General features: G+C 41.9%; 1 long non-coding RNA gene across 1 annotated transcript; it reads right to left on the minus strand.

Moving 5' to 3' along the window:
- Positions 1-16,233: 16,233 nt before the first annotated feature.
- LOC138754880 (uncharacterized) lies at positions 16,234-17,268 on the minus strand. The gene is made up of 2 exons (XR_011351951.1): positions 16,792-17,268; positions 16,234-16,351 (listed from the first exon to the last, which is right to left on the minus strand). It is a non-coding gene; the product is annotated as an uncharacterized lncRNA (long non-coding RNA).

A 17,268-nucleotide genomic window follows, 5' to 3' on the forward strand; every position in this document is an offset into this window, starting at 1 on the left:
TTCTCCTTTTCTTGTAGTTTAATATACATGTTTGTTATAAATTTTTTGATTATCATTGTGTCTGTAATCACATATTCAAAATTACTTCCCTCTGGTAACCTCAGATTGCTTCCCAATTTGTCCTTCAAGTAGGATTTCAGTTGGTAGTATGCCAACACTGTATCATGAGTTATATTATATTTATCCTTCATTTGTTCAAAGGATAATAATTTATTTCCTGAAAAGCAATTTTCTATACTTTTGATCCCTTTTTTCTCCCATTCTCTAAAGGAAAGGTTATCTATTGTAAAAGGGATTAGCTGATTTTGCGTCAGTATTAGTTTTGGTAGTTGGTAATTTGTTTTATTCCTTTCTACATGAATCTTCTTCCAAATATTGAACAGATGATGTAATACTGGAGAATCCCTACATTGTACCAATTTTTCATCCCAATTATATAATATATGTTCAGGTATCTTCTCCCCTATTTTATCTAGTTCTAATCTAGTCCAATCTGACTTTTCCCTTGTTTGATAAAAATCTGATAGGTATCTTAATTGTGCGGCTCTATAATAATTTTTAAAGTTTGGCAGTTGTAAGCCTCCTTGTTTATACCATTCTGTTAATTTATCTAATGCTATCCTCGGATTCCCCCTTTCCATAAAAATGTCCTTATTATTTTCTTTAACTCCTTGAAGAATTTCTCCATCAAGTGTATTGGCAATGTCTGAAATAAATATTGTATCCTTGGGAAAATGTTCATTTTAATACAGTTTATCCTTCCTATTAGTGTTAGTGGTAAGTCTTTCCAATGCTCTAAGTCGTCCTGTAATTTTTTCATTAGTGGATAATAATTGAGTTTATATAGATGGCCGAGGTTTTTATTTATTTGTATACCTAAGTATCGTATTGCTTGCATTTGCCATCTGAATGGTGATTCTTTCTTAAATTTTGAGAAATCCGCATTATTCATTGGCATTGCTTCACTTTTATTTGCGTTAATCTTGTATCCCGACACTTCTCCATATTCCTTCAATTTCTTATGTAATTCTTTTATTGATATTTCTGTTTCTGTTAAGTATACTATAACATCATCTGCAAATAAACTGATTTTATATTCCTTGTCTTTTATTTTTATCCCTTTTATTTTATTTTCTGTTCTTATCAGTTCTGCTAGTGGTTCTATGGCTAACGCGAAGAATAAGGGCGATAGTGGGCATCCCTGCCTTGTTCATCTGCTTAAGTTAAATTGTTTTGATATATATCCATTTACTGTCACTTTCGCCAATGGCCCCTTATATAATGCTTTAATCCAATTAATATATTTCTCTGGTAAACTGAATTTTTGTAGTGCTTTGAATAAATAATTCCATTCTACTCTGTCAAAGGCCTTCTCTGCGTCTAAAGCAACCGCTACTGTTAGAGCTTTATTTCCTTCTACTGCGTGATTAAGTTAATAAATTTACAAATATTGTCTGTTGTTCATCTTTTTTTAATAAATCCAGTTTGGTCTAGATTTAATATTTTTGGTACATAGTCGGCTAATCTGTTTGCTAATAGTTTAGCTATTATCTTATAATCTGTGTTAAGTAAAGATATTGGTCTATATGACGCTGGTGCGAGTGGATCTTTCCCTGTCTTTGGTATTACTGAAATTATTGCTGTTTTGCATGAATCTGGTAAGCTTTGTGTTTTATCAATCTGGTTGATTCCTTCCAGGAGGGGAGGAATTAATAAATCTTTAAATGTTTTATAGAATTCTATTGGGAATCCATCCTCTCCTGGTGTTTTATTATTCAGTAGTTTTTTTTATTATCTCTTGTATTTCTACTATTTCAAATGGTTCTATTAATTTATTTTGTTCCTCTATTTGTAATTTTGGTAGTTCAATTTTAGTTAAAAATTCACCTATTTTGTCTTCTTTCCCTTCGTTTCAGTTTGGTATAATTGTTCGTAGAATTATCTGAAGTTTTCATTAATCTCCGTTGGATTATATGTGATTTGTTTGTCTTTTTTTCTTGATGCCAATACCATTCTCTTAGTTTGTTCTGTCTTAAGCTGCCATGCTAGAATTTTATGCATTTTTTCTCCTAGTTCATAATATTTCTGTTTTGTCTTCATTATGTTATCTCCACCTTATTTGTTTGTAATGTTTCATATTTTATTTTTTTATCTGCCAATTCTCTTCTTTTCGTTGTGTCTTCCTTCATTGCTAATTCTTTTTCTATATTTGCTATTTCCCTTTCCAACTGCTCTGTTTCCTGATTGTAGTCCTTCTTCATCTTGGTTATATCACTTATTATTTGCCCTCTGATTAATGCTTTCATTGCACCCCATAGTATAAACTTATCTTTCACTGATTCCGTATTTATTTCAAAGTACATTTTAATTTGTCTTTCAATTAATTCTCTAAAATCCTGCCTTTTAAGTAGCATGGAGTTTAATCTCCATCTATACATTCTTGGAGGGATGTCCTCTAACTCTATTGTCAATATCAGGGGTGTGTGGTCCGATAATATTCTAGCTTTATATTCTGTTTTTCTAACTCTGTCTTGCATGCGAGCTGATAACAGGAATAGGTCTATCCTTGAGTATGTTTTATGTCTACCTGAATAATATGAATATTCCTTTTACTTTGGGTGTTGTTTCCTCCATATATCCAAAAGTTGCATTTCTTGCATCGATTTAATTATAAATTTGGTTACTTTGTTCTTTCTGTTAATTTTTTTTCCAGTTTTATCCATGTTTGAATCCAAATTAAGGTTGAAATCCCCTCCTATTAGTATGTTCCCTTGCGTGTCTGCTATCTTCAAAAAAATATCTTGCATAAATTTTTGATCTTCTTCGTTAGGTGAATATACATTGAGTAAATTCCAAAACTCCGAATACATCAGACATTTTATCATTACATATCTCCCTGCTGGATCTATTATTTCCTCTTCTATTTTAATTGGTACATTTTTACTGATTACTATAGCTACTCCTCTAACTTTTGAATTATATGATGCTACTGTTACATGTCCTATGAAATCTCTCTTCAAATTCTTGTCCTCCATTTCAGTTAAGTGTGTTTCTTGCACAAATGCTATATCAATTTTTTCTTTTTTCAGTAAATTTAGCAGTTTCTTCCTTTTGATTTGGTTATGTATTCCGTTAATATTTAAAGTCATATAGTTCAACGTAGCCATTTCATACTTTGTTTATCTTTCCTTTCCGTTTCCTCATCATCACCTTTCCTTCTTATCCATTTCTGCTTTCTTGTTTTGTTATAAGACAACATTTCTAAAACATCAAACATTTCCCTTATTCTCCTATCTAAAATTTCTTTAACCCCACTTTCAATGTCATTATGGAAATTCAATGTCATTATGGAAAGAGAGAAATCAGGGCCAAGGATTGAGGTTTTTGATTGGGGAAAAGCTAGATTGGAGGAGATGCGAAAGGACTTGCATTGGATGTGCATTGGGACAATTTGTTTTATGGGCAGGATGTAGTAGAGAGATGGAAGTCTTTTAAAGATCAGATTTTGAGAGTGCAAAAGCTTTATGTTCCTGTTAGGTTAAAAGGAGGGGAAAAAGGTTTGAGAGAGCCGTGGTTTTCAAGGAATATTGGAAACTTGGTTCGAAGAAAAAGGGAGGCGTACATTCGATATAAGAAGCATGGAGTTAAGGAGATGTTTGAAAGATACATTGAATGTAAGAGGAATCTTAAGAGAGGAATTAGGAAAGCTAAAAGAAGGTACGAGGAAACTATGGCAAGCAGGGTGAAAACTAATCCAAAAGAGTTCTACAAATATGTTAATGGTAAGAGGAAAGCTAGAGACAAAATTGGTCCCTTAGAAAATCAGAGTGGAAAACTGTGTGTGGAGCCTAGAGAAATGGGGGAGATATTGAACAGTTTCTTTTCTTCGGTATTCACTAAGGAGAAGGATATTGGGAGATGTGGGATAAAAAAAGCAAATTGGGTAAATATGGGGAATATAGAGATTACAAAAGGTGTAGTTTTAAGGCTTTTGAAGAATATAAAGATGGATAAGTCTCCGGGACCAGACGGGATCTTCCCCAGGACATTGAGAGAAGTGAAGGAGGAAATAGCAGAGGATCTGGCGGTAATTTTCCAAATGTCATTAGATATGGGGATAGTGCCGGAGGATTGGCGCATTGCGCATGTGGTTCCGTTGTTTAAAAAGGGTTCAAGGAGGAAGCCTGGCAACTATCGGCCTGTAAGTTTGACGTCTGTGGTAGGTAAATTAATGGAGAAAATTCTTAAAGATAGTACTTATAAACATCTGGATAGACAGGGTCTGATCAGGAGCACTCAACATGGATTTGTGGGAGGAAGGTCATGTTTGACCAATCTGATTGAATTTTTTGAAGAGGTGACTAGGAATGTGGATGAGGGTAGCGCAGTGGATGTTGTCTATGTGGACTTCAGTAAGGCCTTCGATAAGGTACCACATGGAAGGTTAGTTAGGAAGGTGCAGTCTTTAGGTATAAATTTTAAGATAGTCAAATGGATTGAACATTGGCTGAAAGGGAGAGGCCAGAGAGTGGTAGTGGATAATTGTCTGTCAGGTTGGAGGCCGGTGACCAGTGGTGTGCCTCAAGGATCTGTATTGGGCCCATTGTTGTTCGTTATATACATTAATGATCTAGATGATGGGGAGGTGAATTGGATTAGTAAATATGCAGACGATAGTAAGATAGGTGGAATAGTGGATAATGAAGAAGGTTTTCAAGGATTGCAGAGGGATTTGGGCTGCTTAGAAAAGTGGGCTGAAAAATGGCAGATGGAATTTAATGCTGATAAGTGTGAGGTGCTTCATTTTGGTAAGAAGAATCAGAATAGGACATACGTGGTAAATGGGAGAGCATTGAGGAATACAGAAGAGCAGAAAGATTTAGGAGTAACGGTACATCGTTCCCTGAAGGTAGAAACTCACGTGAATAGGGTGGTGAAGAAGGCTTTTAGTATGCTGGCCTTTATCAATCATTGCATGGAATATAGGAGTTGGGAGGTGATGTTGAGATTGTATAAGACGTTGGTGCGGCCTAATTTGGAGTTCTGTGTGCAGTTCTGGTCGCCTAATTATAGGAAGGATATAAACAGAGTGGAGAGAGTGCAGAGAAGGTTTACCAGAATGTTGCCTGGGTTTAAGCATCTGGAGTATGGGGAGAGATTGGACAGATTGGGTCTTTATTCTTTGGAGCGTAGAAGGTTGAGAGGGGATTTGATAGAAGTATTTAAGATTATGAAAGGGATAGACAGAATGGATGTGGATAGACTATTTCCGTTAAGAGGAGGAAAGATTAAAACAAGAGGACATGAGTTAAGAATTAAGGGGCAGAGGTTTAGAGGTAACATGAGGGGGTACTTCTTTACTCAGAGAGTGGTAGCCGTGTGGAATGATCTTCCGGGAGAAATAGTGGCGGCGGAGTCAATTGTATTATTTAAGAAAAGGTTGGACAGGTATATGGATGAGAAGAAGATGGAGGGTTATGGGCATTGTGCAGGGAGGTGGGACTAGAGAGGGGTGTTTGGTTCGGTGCGGACTAGAAGGGCCTAATGGCCTGTTTCCGTGCTGTAATTGTTATGTTATGTTATGTTATGTATCCCCTCCCCTTCCTGAGTTACCCTTTATCCCTTGTCGGGCAACCACATCTCCCTCTCCATTTGGATTTGCGAATTCACTCGCAAGCGTCAACTGATTTTGCATTGACCGTAATGTCTCCCCACCCAGCCTCCCCCAGAAAACATTTCAATTTTCATATGTAACAAAGGTCACTCTCTTAATTCCCTCCTTACTTCCTCTCTTCCCTTTCTTTCCCTTGTTAATTCTTATCTATACTCTATATATTTTCTTTTAAATACATGTACACACATATATACATACACACACGCACATATATATATATATATATATATATATATATATATCCATATACACACATACATATAGTTCATGGTCATTTTTGCTCTCGTTACATGTCTTCATCTCTCTGTCTGTTTTGTAGTTGTTCTGCAAATTTTCGTGCTTCCTCCGGATCCGAGAATAGTCTGTTTTGCTGCCCTGGAATAACTATTTTAAGTACCGCTGGGTACTTTAGCATAAATTTATGTCCTTTTTTCCATAGGATCGCTTTTGCTGTATTAAACTCCTTTCTCTTCTTCAGGAGTTCAAAACTTATGTCTGGATAGAAAATTTTTTTTTGACCTTTGTATTCCAGTGGCTTTTTGTCTTCTCTTATTTTCTTCATTGCTTTTTTCCAATATATTTTCTCTTGTTGTATATCTTAGGAATTTTACTAAAATGGATCTTGGTTTTTGTTGTGGCTGTGGTTTCAGGGCTAATGTTCTATGTGCCCTTTCTATTTTCATTTCTTCCTGTAATTCTGGTCTTCCTAGGTCCTTGGGGATCCAATCTTTTATAAATTCTCTCATATTCTTGCCTTCTTCATCTTCCTTAAGGCCCACTATCTTTATATTATTTCTTCTATTATAACTTTCCATTATATCTATATTCTGAGATAACAGCTCTTGTGTCTCTTTAACTTTTTTATCAGATTCTTCTAATTTCTTTTTTAAGTCTTCTACTTCCATTTCTACGGCTGTTTCTTGTTCTTCCACCTTATCCACTCTTTTTCCTATATCTGACATGACCATCTCTAATCTATTCATTTTTTCTTCTGTACATTTAATTCTTCTTTTTATTTCACTAAATTCTTGTGATTGCCATTCTTTTACTAATTCCATATATTCTTTAAAAAAATATATCCATTGTCTTGCCCTTCCCTTCTTCTTCCATTTCTCTATGTTGTTCTTCTTCTTCCTCTGGGTTGGTCATCTGTTGTTTCATTGATTTCTTTTTACTCTCTTCTTTCTTGTTCTCATTTTTTTTCTATGTTCTCTTCTTCTTGTTGTGCTGTTGCTGTCATTCTCAGCTGTGGAGATCGACTCCTTAGCTGGTCCCCCCTCCCGTCAGTGTTTTTTTTGTCATGCGCGGTTGCGCGCTTTTGCTTGGCTCCGCGACCCATTTTTGTAGTCCCGAGCTCGGGACTTCGACTGACCTTAGGGAGCGGGCTTCTCTCTCCGCAGCGGGCCTCCTCAGACAGGTAAGGCCTTCACCTTCTTCTTCCGATGTCTTTTCTTCTTCTCTTCTTCCCGTTGCTTTCGACTTTTCTTTCTTCGTTGCCATTTTCTTCCCACCTTTATTTTCACTTTATTTTAATTTTCGTGTTTGTGCCTTTGTGTTTTCTGTGTTTTTTTTAAACTTTTCCGGAGAGGGCTGGAGTTCCCCGACCGGCCACTACTCCATCACGTGACTCCTCCAGTCTACAAGGCATTGTTGAGGTCAAATTTGGAGTACTGTGTACAGTTTTGGTCACCAAATTATAGGAAAGATATAAACAAAATAGAGAGAGTGCAGAGAAGGTTCACGAGAATGTTGACAAGATTTCAAGGTTTGAGTTACAGGGAAAGGTTGTGCAGACCTGTGCTTTTTTCTCTGGAGCGTAGAAGATTGAGGGGGGAATTGATAGAGGTGTTTTGCGGTTGGATTTGTGTTTGGAATTGAAATTAGGATTGGATTTTGCTTTGGCATTGGGGTTAGAATTTGTTTGGGTTGGGAATTATCATTGGAATTGAGATTTGTGTTCTGTTTGGTGTTAGAATTAGCATTGTGTTTGGTGTTGCAATTAGGATTGGGTTTTGAATTAGGTTTGGGTTTGTGGTTGTGTTTGGGGTTGGGATTGTGTTTGAATATGGATAAGGTTTGGGATTAGGATTGAGTTAGGTCTGGGTTGGGGTTGGGATTAGGTTTGAGTTGGAATTATAATTGGAGGTGGGATTGGAATTGGGTTTGGGATTTGGTTTAGGATTCGGTTTTGAATTGGAATTGGTTTTGAGGTTGGGATTAGGTTTTCGGTTGGGATTGGGTTGGGATTAGTTTTGGGATTTGAATTGGTTTTGAAATTAGGATTGTGTTTTGAATTGGGTTTGGGTTTGTGGTTGGATTCGTGTTTGGGATTGGGTTTAACTTGGAATTATGATTGGGTTAGGGATTGGGATTGGAATTTGAGTTGTGTTTGTAATTAGAGTAGGGTTTTGGGTTAGGATGGGGGTTGGGATTGGGTTTGGGTTTGAGGGTGGGTTTAGTTTTGCGGTTGGAATTGGGTTTGTGATTGCGTTTTGTATTGGGAATGGGTTTGGGGTTGGGATTGTGATTGGGATTAGGTTTGAGATTGGGATTGGTGTTGGTGTTGGAATTAGGCTTGGGTATTGAATTGACATTGCATTGGCGGTTGGGATTTGGTTTGTGGTTGTGATTTGGATTGGGGTTGGAATTATGATTGGGGTTGGGATTGGATTTGGGATTGAAATTGGGTTTGGGACTGGGTTTTTGGTTGGGATTGTTTTTGAGGTTGGAATTGTGATTGGAGTTGGGATTGGAATTGGGCTTTGGATTTTGTTTAGCATTGGAAATAGGATTGGGATTGGGGTTGGTTTTGAATTGGGATTGAGTTTGGAATTTGGGTTGTGTTTTTGTTTAGAATTGGCATTTGGGTTAGGATAGGTGTCGGCAATGGGATTGGGTTTGTGGGTGGGATTATTTTTGTGCGGTTGGGATTGTGTTTGGGGTTGAAATTAGGATTGGACTTTGCTTTGGCTTTGGGGTAGGATTTGTTTGGCTTGGGAATTATGATTGGAATTAAGATTTGTATTGTGTTGTGGGTTGGAATTAGCATTGGGTTTGGTGTTGCAATTAGGATTGTTTTGAATTGGGATTGGTTTGTGGTTGGGTTTGGGGTTGGGATTGGGTGTGAATAGGGATTAGGTTTGGGATTTGGATTGTGTCAGGACAGGGTTAGGGTTGGGATTGGGTTTGAATAGGAATTTTCATTGGAGTTGGGATTGGAATTGGGTTTGGGATTTGGTTTAGGATTCAGTTTTGAATTGGAATTGGTTTTGGGGTTGGGATTAGGTTTTCAGTTGGGATTGGGTTTGGATTAGATTTGGGATTTGGTTTGGTTTTGAAATTAGAATTGTGTTTTGAATTGGGTTTTGGTTTGTTATTGGATTCGTTGTTGGGATTGGGTTTGATTTGGAATTATGATTGGGTTTGGTATTGGGATTGGAATTTGGGTTGTGTTTGTGATTAGAATTGGCATTTGGGTTAGGATGGGGGTTGGGATTGGGTTTGGGTTTGTGGGTGGGATTAGTTTTCTGGTTGGGATTGTGTTTGGTGTTGAAATTAGGATTGGATTTTGCTTTGCCTTTGGGGATAGGATTTGTTTGGGTTGGGAATTATGATTGGAATTGAGATTTGTGTTCTGTTTGGGGTTAAAATTAGCATTGGGTTTGGGATTGGGTTTAGTGTTGCAATTAGGATTGGATTTGGGATTGTGTTTGGATTTGTGATTTGGATGTGATTGGAAATTGGTTTATGATTTGGTGTGTATTGGGATTGAGTTTGGAGTTGGATTTAGGATCGGATTGTGTTTGTTATTCCAATTAGGTTTGGGCTTTTGATTGTGTTTATTATTGGGAATGTGTTTGGGGTTGGGATTGGGATTAGATTTGAGATTGGGATTGGTGTTGGAATTAGGCTTGGGTTTTGAATTTGGATTGCGTTTCCGCTTGGGTTTGGTTTGTGGTTGTGATTGGGTTTTGGGTTGGGATTGAGGTTGGGATTATGGTTGGGATTGGGTTAGGACTGAGTTGGGGTTGTGATTGGGTTTTTGGAATTATAATTGGAGTTGGGATTGGGATTGGGAATGTGATTCCGTTTTGAATTGGAATTCGTTTTGTGTTTGGGATTATGTTTTCGGTTGGGATTGGCTTGGGATTAGATTTGGGATTTGGTTTCATTTTGAAATTAGGATTGGGTTTTGAATTGGGTTTGGGTTTGTGGTTGGATTTGGGGTTGGGGGTTTTTATTGAGATTGGGTTTGGAGTTGGGATTTGGATTGAGATTGGGTTTGGGGTTGGGATTGGGTTTGGAATTGGGATTGGGATTTTGTTTGTGATTTGGTTTGTGGTTTCAATTAGGATTATGTTTTGAATTGGGATTGAGTTTGGGTTAGGATTGGGTTTTGAAGTGGGGTTGGGTTTGGAATTTGGGTTGTGTTTGTGATTAGAATTGGAATTTGGGTTAGGATGGGTGTCGGCATTGGGATTGGGTTTGTGGGTGGGATTAGTTTTGCGGTTGGGATTGTGTTTGGGGTTGAAATTAGGATTGGATTTTGCTTTGGCTTTGGGGTTAGGATTTGTTTGGGTTGGAAATTATGATTGGAATTGAGATTTGCATTGTGTTTAGGGTTGGAATTAGCATTGGGTTTGGTGTTGAAATTAGGATTGTGTTTTGAATTGGGATTGGTTTGTGGTTGGGTTTGGGGTTGGGATTAGGTGTGAATAGGGATTAGGTTTGGGATTTGGATTGGGTAGGGACAGGGTTAGGGTTGGGATTGGGTTTGAATTGGAATTATGATTGGGTTTGGGATTGGGATTGGAGTTGGAATTGGGTTTCAGATTCGGTTTTGATTTGAAATTGGGTTTGGAGTTTGGATTTGGATTGTGGTTGTGATTGGGTTTCGGGTTGGGATTGGGGTTGTGAGTATGGTTAGGATTGGGATTGAAATTGGGTTTGGGACTGTGTTTGGTGTTGGGATTGTTTTTGAGGTTGGAATTGTTAATGGAGTTGGGATTTGAATTGGGTTTTGGTTTGGGTTTGGGGTTGGGATTATAATTGGAGTTGGGATTCGCTTTTGAATTGGAATTGGTTTTGGTGTTGGGATTAGGTTTTCGGTTGGGATTGGGTTGGGATTAGATTTGGGATTTTGTTTGGTTTTGAAATTAGGATTGTGTTTTGAATTGGGTTTGGGTTTGTGGTTGGCTTTGGGGTTGGAATTGGAATTTTGGTTGTTTGTGTGATTAGAATTGACATTTGGGTCAGTGTTTGCGGTTGGGATTGTGTTTGGGGTTGAAATTAGGATTGGATTTGGGATTGGGTTTGGTGTTGCAATTAGGATTGGGTTTGGGATTGGTGTTTGGATTTGTGATTTGGATGGGATTGGGAATTGGTTCGTGATTTGATGTGGATTTGGATCGAGTTTGGAGTTGGATTTAGGATCGGGATTGTGTTTGGTAATGGAATTAGGATTGGGTTTTTGATTGTGTTTGGTATTGGGAATGAGTTTGGGGTTGGGATTTGGATTGGGATTAGGTTTGAGATTTGGATTGGTGTTGGAATTAGACTTGGATCTTGAATTAGGATTGCGTTGGCGGTTGGGATTTGGTTTGTGGTTGTGATTTGGTTTGGGGTTGGAATAAGTTTTGGGTTGGTGTGATTGTGTTTGGAGTTAGGATTGGGGTTGGAATTTTGGTCGGGGTTGGGATTGGATTTTGGATTGAAATTGGGTTTGGGACTGGGTTTTGGGTTGAGATTGTTTTTGAGGTTGGAATTGTGATTGGAATTGGGTTTTGATTTGGGTTTAGCGTTGGAATTATGATTGGGTTTGGGATTGGGATTGGAGTTGGGATTGGGTTTCGGGTTGGGATTGGGGTTGTGATTATGGTTGGGATTGGGATTGGGTTTGGGATTGAAATTGGGTTTAGGTTTTGGATTTGGATTGTGTTTGGGGTTGGGATTGGTTTTGGAGTTGGGATTGGGTTTGGTATTGGATTTTGGATTGGGTTTAGGGTTGGAATTTGGATTGGGTTTGTGGTTGGGTTTGGGTTTAGGGTTGGGATATAGATTGTGTTTTGAATTGGGATTGGGTTTGGGGTATTGGTTGGGATTGTGTTTAGATTTGGGATTTAGATTTGGTTCTGAATTGGGATTGGGATTGGTTTTCAGGTTGGGATTGTGTTTGAGGTTGATATTAGGATTGGATTTTGGTTTTGTTCACGGTTGGTATTTGTTTGGGATTGGAATTCGGTTGGGATTGGGTTGCGAATTAGGATTGGGTTTGGGATTGGAATTGGATTTATGATTTGAATGGAATTTGGAATGGGTTTGTGATTTGGATTAGGATTGAGTTTGGAGTTGGATTTAGGATTGGGTTTGGTATTGGGATTGGGTTTGGTATTGGGATTGGGTTTAGGGTTTGGATTAGGATTGGGATTAGGTTTGAGATTTGGATTGGATTGGAGTTGCAATTAGGATTGGATTTCGGATTGGGACTGTTTTTGGGATTGGTATTGGGTTCTGATTTGGATTGAGATTGGGATTGGGTTTGGGGTTGGAATTAGGATTGAGATTTGGTTTTGGATTCGATTTATGATTGTGTTTCAGATTGGGATTGTGTTTGGGTTTGGAATTAGGATTGGGTTTATGATTTGGATTGGGATTGGGTTTGGGGCTGGAATTAGGATTGTGTTTGTGATTTGGATTAGGATTGGGTTTTGGGTTGGGATTGTGTTTGGGTTTTGAATTAGGATTGGGTTTGTGATTGGGATTGGGGTTGGTATAGAGTTTGGGGTTGGATGCAGTGTGGTTAGCTCATATTATTACAGTGCTACCCTCCAGCGTTTGAATCCGCCACTGTCTGTAAGGATTGTGTACATTCTCCCCATCTCTGTGTGGGTTTCCTCAGATTTTCTCCTACCCTTCATAAACCGGGATTTCAGGTTAATTGTGCAGCACGGGCTCATGGGCCTGAAGGACCTGTTACTGTGCTGTATGTCTAAATTAACTTTTAAATTTACAAGCCTGCCTTCTGGCCATCCATAACTCTGGCCATGTGGATTGTTAATTGAAGGTTAGAAAAAAGCTTCAAAGGAATAGTTGGCAGTTTTGGAGAGCAGGAAACCTCTCAGTGCATTACACAGAGTTACTGCAAAGCATTGACAACCAATTACACTAAACTGCTATAAATCCATTCAACTCCAGATTAGAAGCATTTCCTGGTAGATCATTCATTCAGTGTTCACATGTCCTCCTAAATTCCGTTTATTGGCTTTCTCTCTTTACTTTGGGAGATTAGGGCTTGTTCACTCCCAGGCTTTTGGCCTAATGGGTGGATGGTTTGTAGGCCTCATTCTCAGGCTAGGCAAGGCTTTAATGGGTAGATGGTTTGTAGGCCTCATTCTCAGCCCAGGGCAAGGCAAGGGGAAGGCATTAATGGGTGAATGGCTTGTAGGCATTCTCAGGCTAAGCAAGGCTTTAATGGGTGGATGGCTTGTAGGCCTCATTCTCAGGCTAGGCAAGGCTTTAATGGGTAGATGGTTTTTACGCCTCATTCTCAAGCTAGGCTAAGCTTTAATGGGTTAATGGCTTGTAGGCCTCATTCTCAGGCTAAGTAAGGCTTTAATGGATGGATGGCTTGTAGGCATTCTCAGGCTAGGCAAGGCTTTAATGGGTAGATGGTTTTTACACCTCATTCTCAAGCTAGGCTAAGCTTTAATGGGTTAATGGCTTGTAGGCCTCATTCTCAGGCTAAGTAAGGCTTTAATGGGTGGATGGTTTGTAGGCCTCATTCCCAAGCTAGGCGAGGCTTTAATGGGGGGATGGTTTGTAGGCCTCATTCTCAGGCTAGGCGAGACTTTAATGGGTGGATGGTTTGTAGGCCTCATTCTCAGGCTAGGTGAGGTTTTAATGGCCTGGGGAGGGTAGAATGGGGAAAGGCTTTTGGTCCATGCTGATTTTCCAAGTTTTCCGGAAGAATCCATGCAGCCCAGCCTTAAAGATTTTCCTCTCAGCCGAGGCCGATCAGTGGGCTGTTGGCCATGGGATTGTGCCAAGCTGAAACCCCCCCCCCCCCCCCACCTGATTATCGAAAGGAGATTGTCGAGAGGAGATGAGTCAGTTAGGGAGGTACGGGGCGGTCTGTTCCCTCTGCCGGAAGGGAGCAGTGAGAAGGGATAGGGACAGCAGGGATAGGGATCAAACCCAGGTCTCTAGGCCCATGAGACAGGGACTCTATCCCTGTACCACTGAGGTTCCCAGTAGACGTGTGACTGTGGTAAGTGCAGGATGTGATCACCCAGTCAGGGAATCGTTGGCCACACAGGAAACAGGCAGGAGTTGTCAGATTGGGAGCGATGCTGCCAAGACAAACAGATCGACAGGTCAGGCCCTGCATGTGAACACACTCCTGACATGGCCCGTCCATCGCTCTTGCTGGGGCAGGAGTGAAACACAATTCATGGAGCAGGTCAGCAGCTCCTCTGGATCCCCCTAGATGGCCCCTCTATCTCCCCTCCCCTTCGCGCTTTCCCCCTCTCTTTCCCCTTCCCCCCTCTCCCCTCCTTACCCTTCCCTTTCTCCCCCTCTCCCTCCCCAACCCCCTCTCTCCCCACTCCCTCTCTCCCCTTCTCACTCTCTCTCCCCCCCTTCTCACATTTTCTCTCCTCTCTCTCCTCACCCACTCCTTTCTCTCTCCCCCTCTTTCCCCTTCCCCCTCTCTCCCATCCTTAAGCCTCTGTCCACCTCACTCCCCCTAACCTTCTCTCCTCTCCCCTTCTCTCCTTCCCCTTCTCACTCTCCCCCTCCCCTCCTTACCCTCCTCTCTCTCCCCTTACTCTCTCTTCTCTCTCCCCCTCCCTCCTCATTCAAAAGGCGACCAACCTGCCTTTTAAACACATTCAGAGCCGCAGCCTCCACTCCCGTCCGGGAGGAGCAGTTCCTCCTCATCTTCCCACCCCGAATCTACACTCTCTCCATCTCTCCCCTCCACTCTCTCCCCTTTTTCCTCTTCTCTCCCCTCTCCCCCTCCCACTTCTCACTCTCCCTCTCCCTCTTTCCCTTTCCCCCTCTCTCCCAATCTTACCCCTCTTGCTCCCTCACTCCACCTCATCTCTCCCCTTCCCCTCTCTCCCATCCTTACCCCTCTCTCCCCTTCTTACCCTCTCCCCTTTCTCTGAATCTTCTCCTCCTACTCATTTTCTCCCCCTCTCTACTTTATTTCCCTTCCTTTTACAGCCCTCTCCATCTCTCCTACACTCCTTTCCTCATTCTCCCTCTCTCTCTCCATTTGCCCTCTCATTCTCTCTATCCCTTTCTCTCCCTGTCCATCCTCACCCTGCTTCTCTCCCTCACTCTCCATCTCTCTGTCTCTCAGGGGTCAGGGGTAAGTTTTTTACACAGAGAGATGTAGGAACCTAGGGTGTAGTGGTAGTGGAGGCTGGATCATTGGGAGCATTTAAGAGACTCTTAGGCCCATGGATGGAAGGAAAATAGAGGTTTCCAGGGTGACGAGGAGCAGGTTTACATGGATTAGCACAATATCGTGGGCTGAAGGCCCTGTACTGGGCTGGAATATTCTCTGTTCCATTCAATGTATCAGCCTCATGTTCACCCCACTGGAGATTAATGTTCACCCTCACAAGAGGCATTGCAGAGTGGATTCACCAGGTTGGTTCCAGGGATGAGGGGATTAGCCTAAGAGGAGAGGTTGAGTCGCCTGGGACTGAACTCACGGGAATTTAGAAACATGAGAGGGGATCTTATAGAAAATAAGGTAGAGGTTGGCAATTTGTTCCCATGGGTGGGGGAGACCAGAACTAAGGGACATGGCCTCAAGATCCAGGGGAGTAGGTTTAGGACGGAGATGAGGAGGAACTGCTTTTCCCCAGCAGGAGGTGAATCTGTGGAATTCGCTGTCCATTGAAGCAGTGGAGGCGACCTCAGTAAATAGATTTAAGACCAGGTTGGGTAGATTTTTACATCGTCGGGGAATTAAAGGGATACGAGGAAAAGAGAGGTCGGTGGAGATGCGCCCATCATCGGATCAGCCGTGATCTCCTTGAATGGTGGAACAGGCTCGACGGGCCGAATGGCTGACTCCTGCTCCCGTTTCTGATGCTCCGGGAGTTCTCCGAGCTGTGAAGGATTCCTAGCTAAGGGTGATGTAAGTGTCTGGCCAAGCAGAGTCTCAGTAAGGAGTCGGCCGGGCTTCCCACCAGCCCATTAGACCGTGGCCGGTGCAACTGTGGACAGTTCCACCTACCTGCTCCTCACCCCATGGCCCTTAATTCCCCTGCTCTTGCAGAAGGCGATCGGCCTGCCTTTTAAACACATTCAGAGCCGCAGCCTCCACTCCCATCCGGGAGGAGCAGTTCCTCCTCATCTCCCCACCCCGAATCTAGTCCCGCCGCGGAATCCACCTTCCTGCCCTGTTTCTGTAAGAGCGAGGCTCCTATCGCCAAAATCTTCCTTTCCCTGATTGCAGGGAGTTTGAACACTGACCCACTTTGTCCCAAGACCAGTCCCTGAGAGAGAGAGGGAAGCCGCTGCAGCGAGAGACACCAGGAAGCGACTCACAGCGTGTTTTTTATTTTCTTTTCCTGAGGGTGAGAGGTTAACGCGCTGGCTTTGACTGGCGATTTCCTCTGCATTGTGTTCGATGGCGCCACGAAGAGGAGGAAGTAACCTCTGTTCCAAAATTCAAAATAAAATTAACCTCGAGCCCAGGCCCACTCTCTGACCCTGCCCCCTCCCATTCCGCACACCGCCAGTAAAATCCATGAGCTCAGCTGGGAACTCGACGGCCTTCTGGGGCCTGTTTCAGGCCACTGCCGCCGTAACCGCCATTCAGGCCCCGCGAGGATCCTTCTATCCCATCTGCCCACCACACTTCTTGCGAGTAACTGTCTCAATTTAGTTCTTTTTTTCAGACACCCAGCGCGGTAACAGGCCCTTTCGGCCCACGAGCCTGTGCCAGCCAGTTACACCCTATTAACCCACAACCCCCAGTACGCTTAGAAGAGGGGGGGGGAGGAAACCGGAGCCCCCGGGGAAAACCCATGCAAACTCCTTTCAGACAGCGCGGGATTCGCACTACGGTCCTGGCGCTGTAACAGCATGGCACTCACCATCGTGTCACCCTTCGAGGACCTTCCTAGATCCAACCCACTAAAGGCATCGTGAAGAAAACTCGTCAGGAGATTGCGGAGGTTTGGTACGACATCAGAAACCCTGGCAAATTTCTACAGAGGTGCGGGGGAAAGTGTGCTGACCGGCTGCATCACGGCCTGGTACCATTCAGCCCATCGAGGCTACATCACCATTCAATAATGAGCTGATCCATTCTCCCACTCAGCCCCACTGCCCGTCCTTCTCCCCATAACCTTTGATGCCCTGACTAATCAGGAATCTATCAATCTCTGCCTTAAATACATCTAATGACTCGGCCTCCACAGCCGCCCGTGGTAACAAATTCCACAGATTCACCCCCTCAGGCTGAAGAAATCCCTCCGCCCTTCAATCCTGAAGTTGTGCCCTCTTGTCCTGGACTGCGATTTTTGAGGAAGATTGATAAGGGCAGGGCAGTGAACATCAGAACGCAGAAC

This window comes from Narcine bancroftii, chromosome 2, assembly GCF_036971445.1.
Source record: "Narcine bancroftii isolate sNarBan1 chromosome 2, sNarBan1.hap1, whole genome shotgun sequence".
Classification (NCBI taxonomy): Eukaryota; Metazoa; Chordata; class Chondrichthyes; order Torpediniformes; family Narcinidae; genus Narcine; species Narcine bancroftii.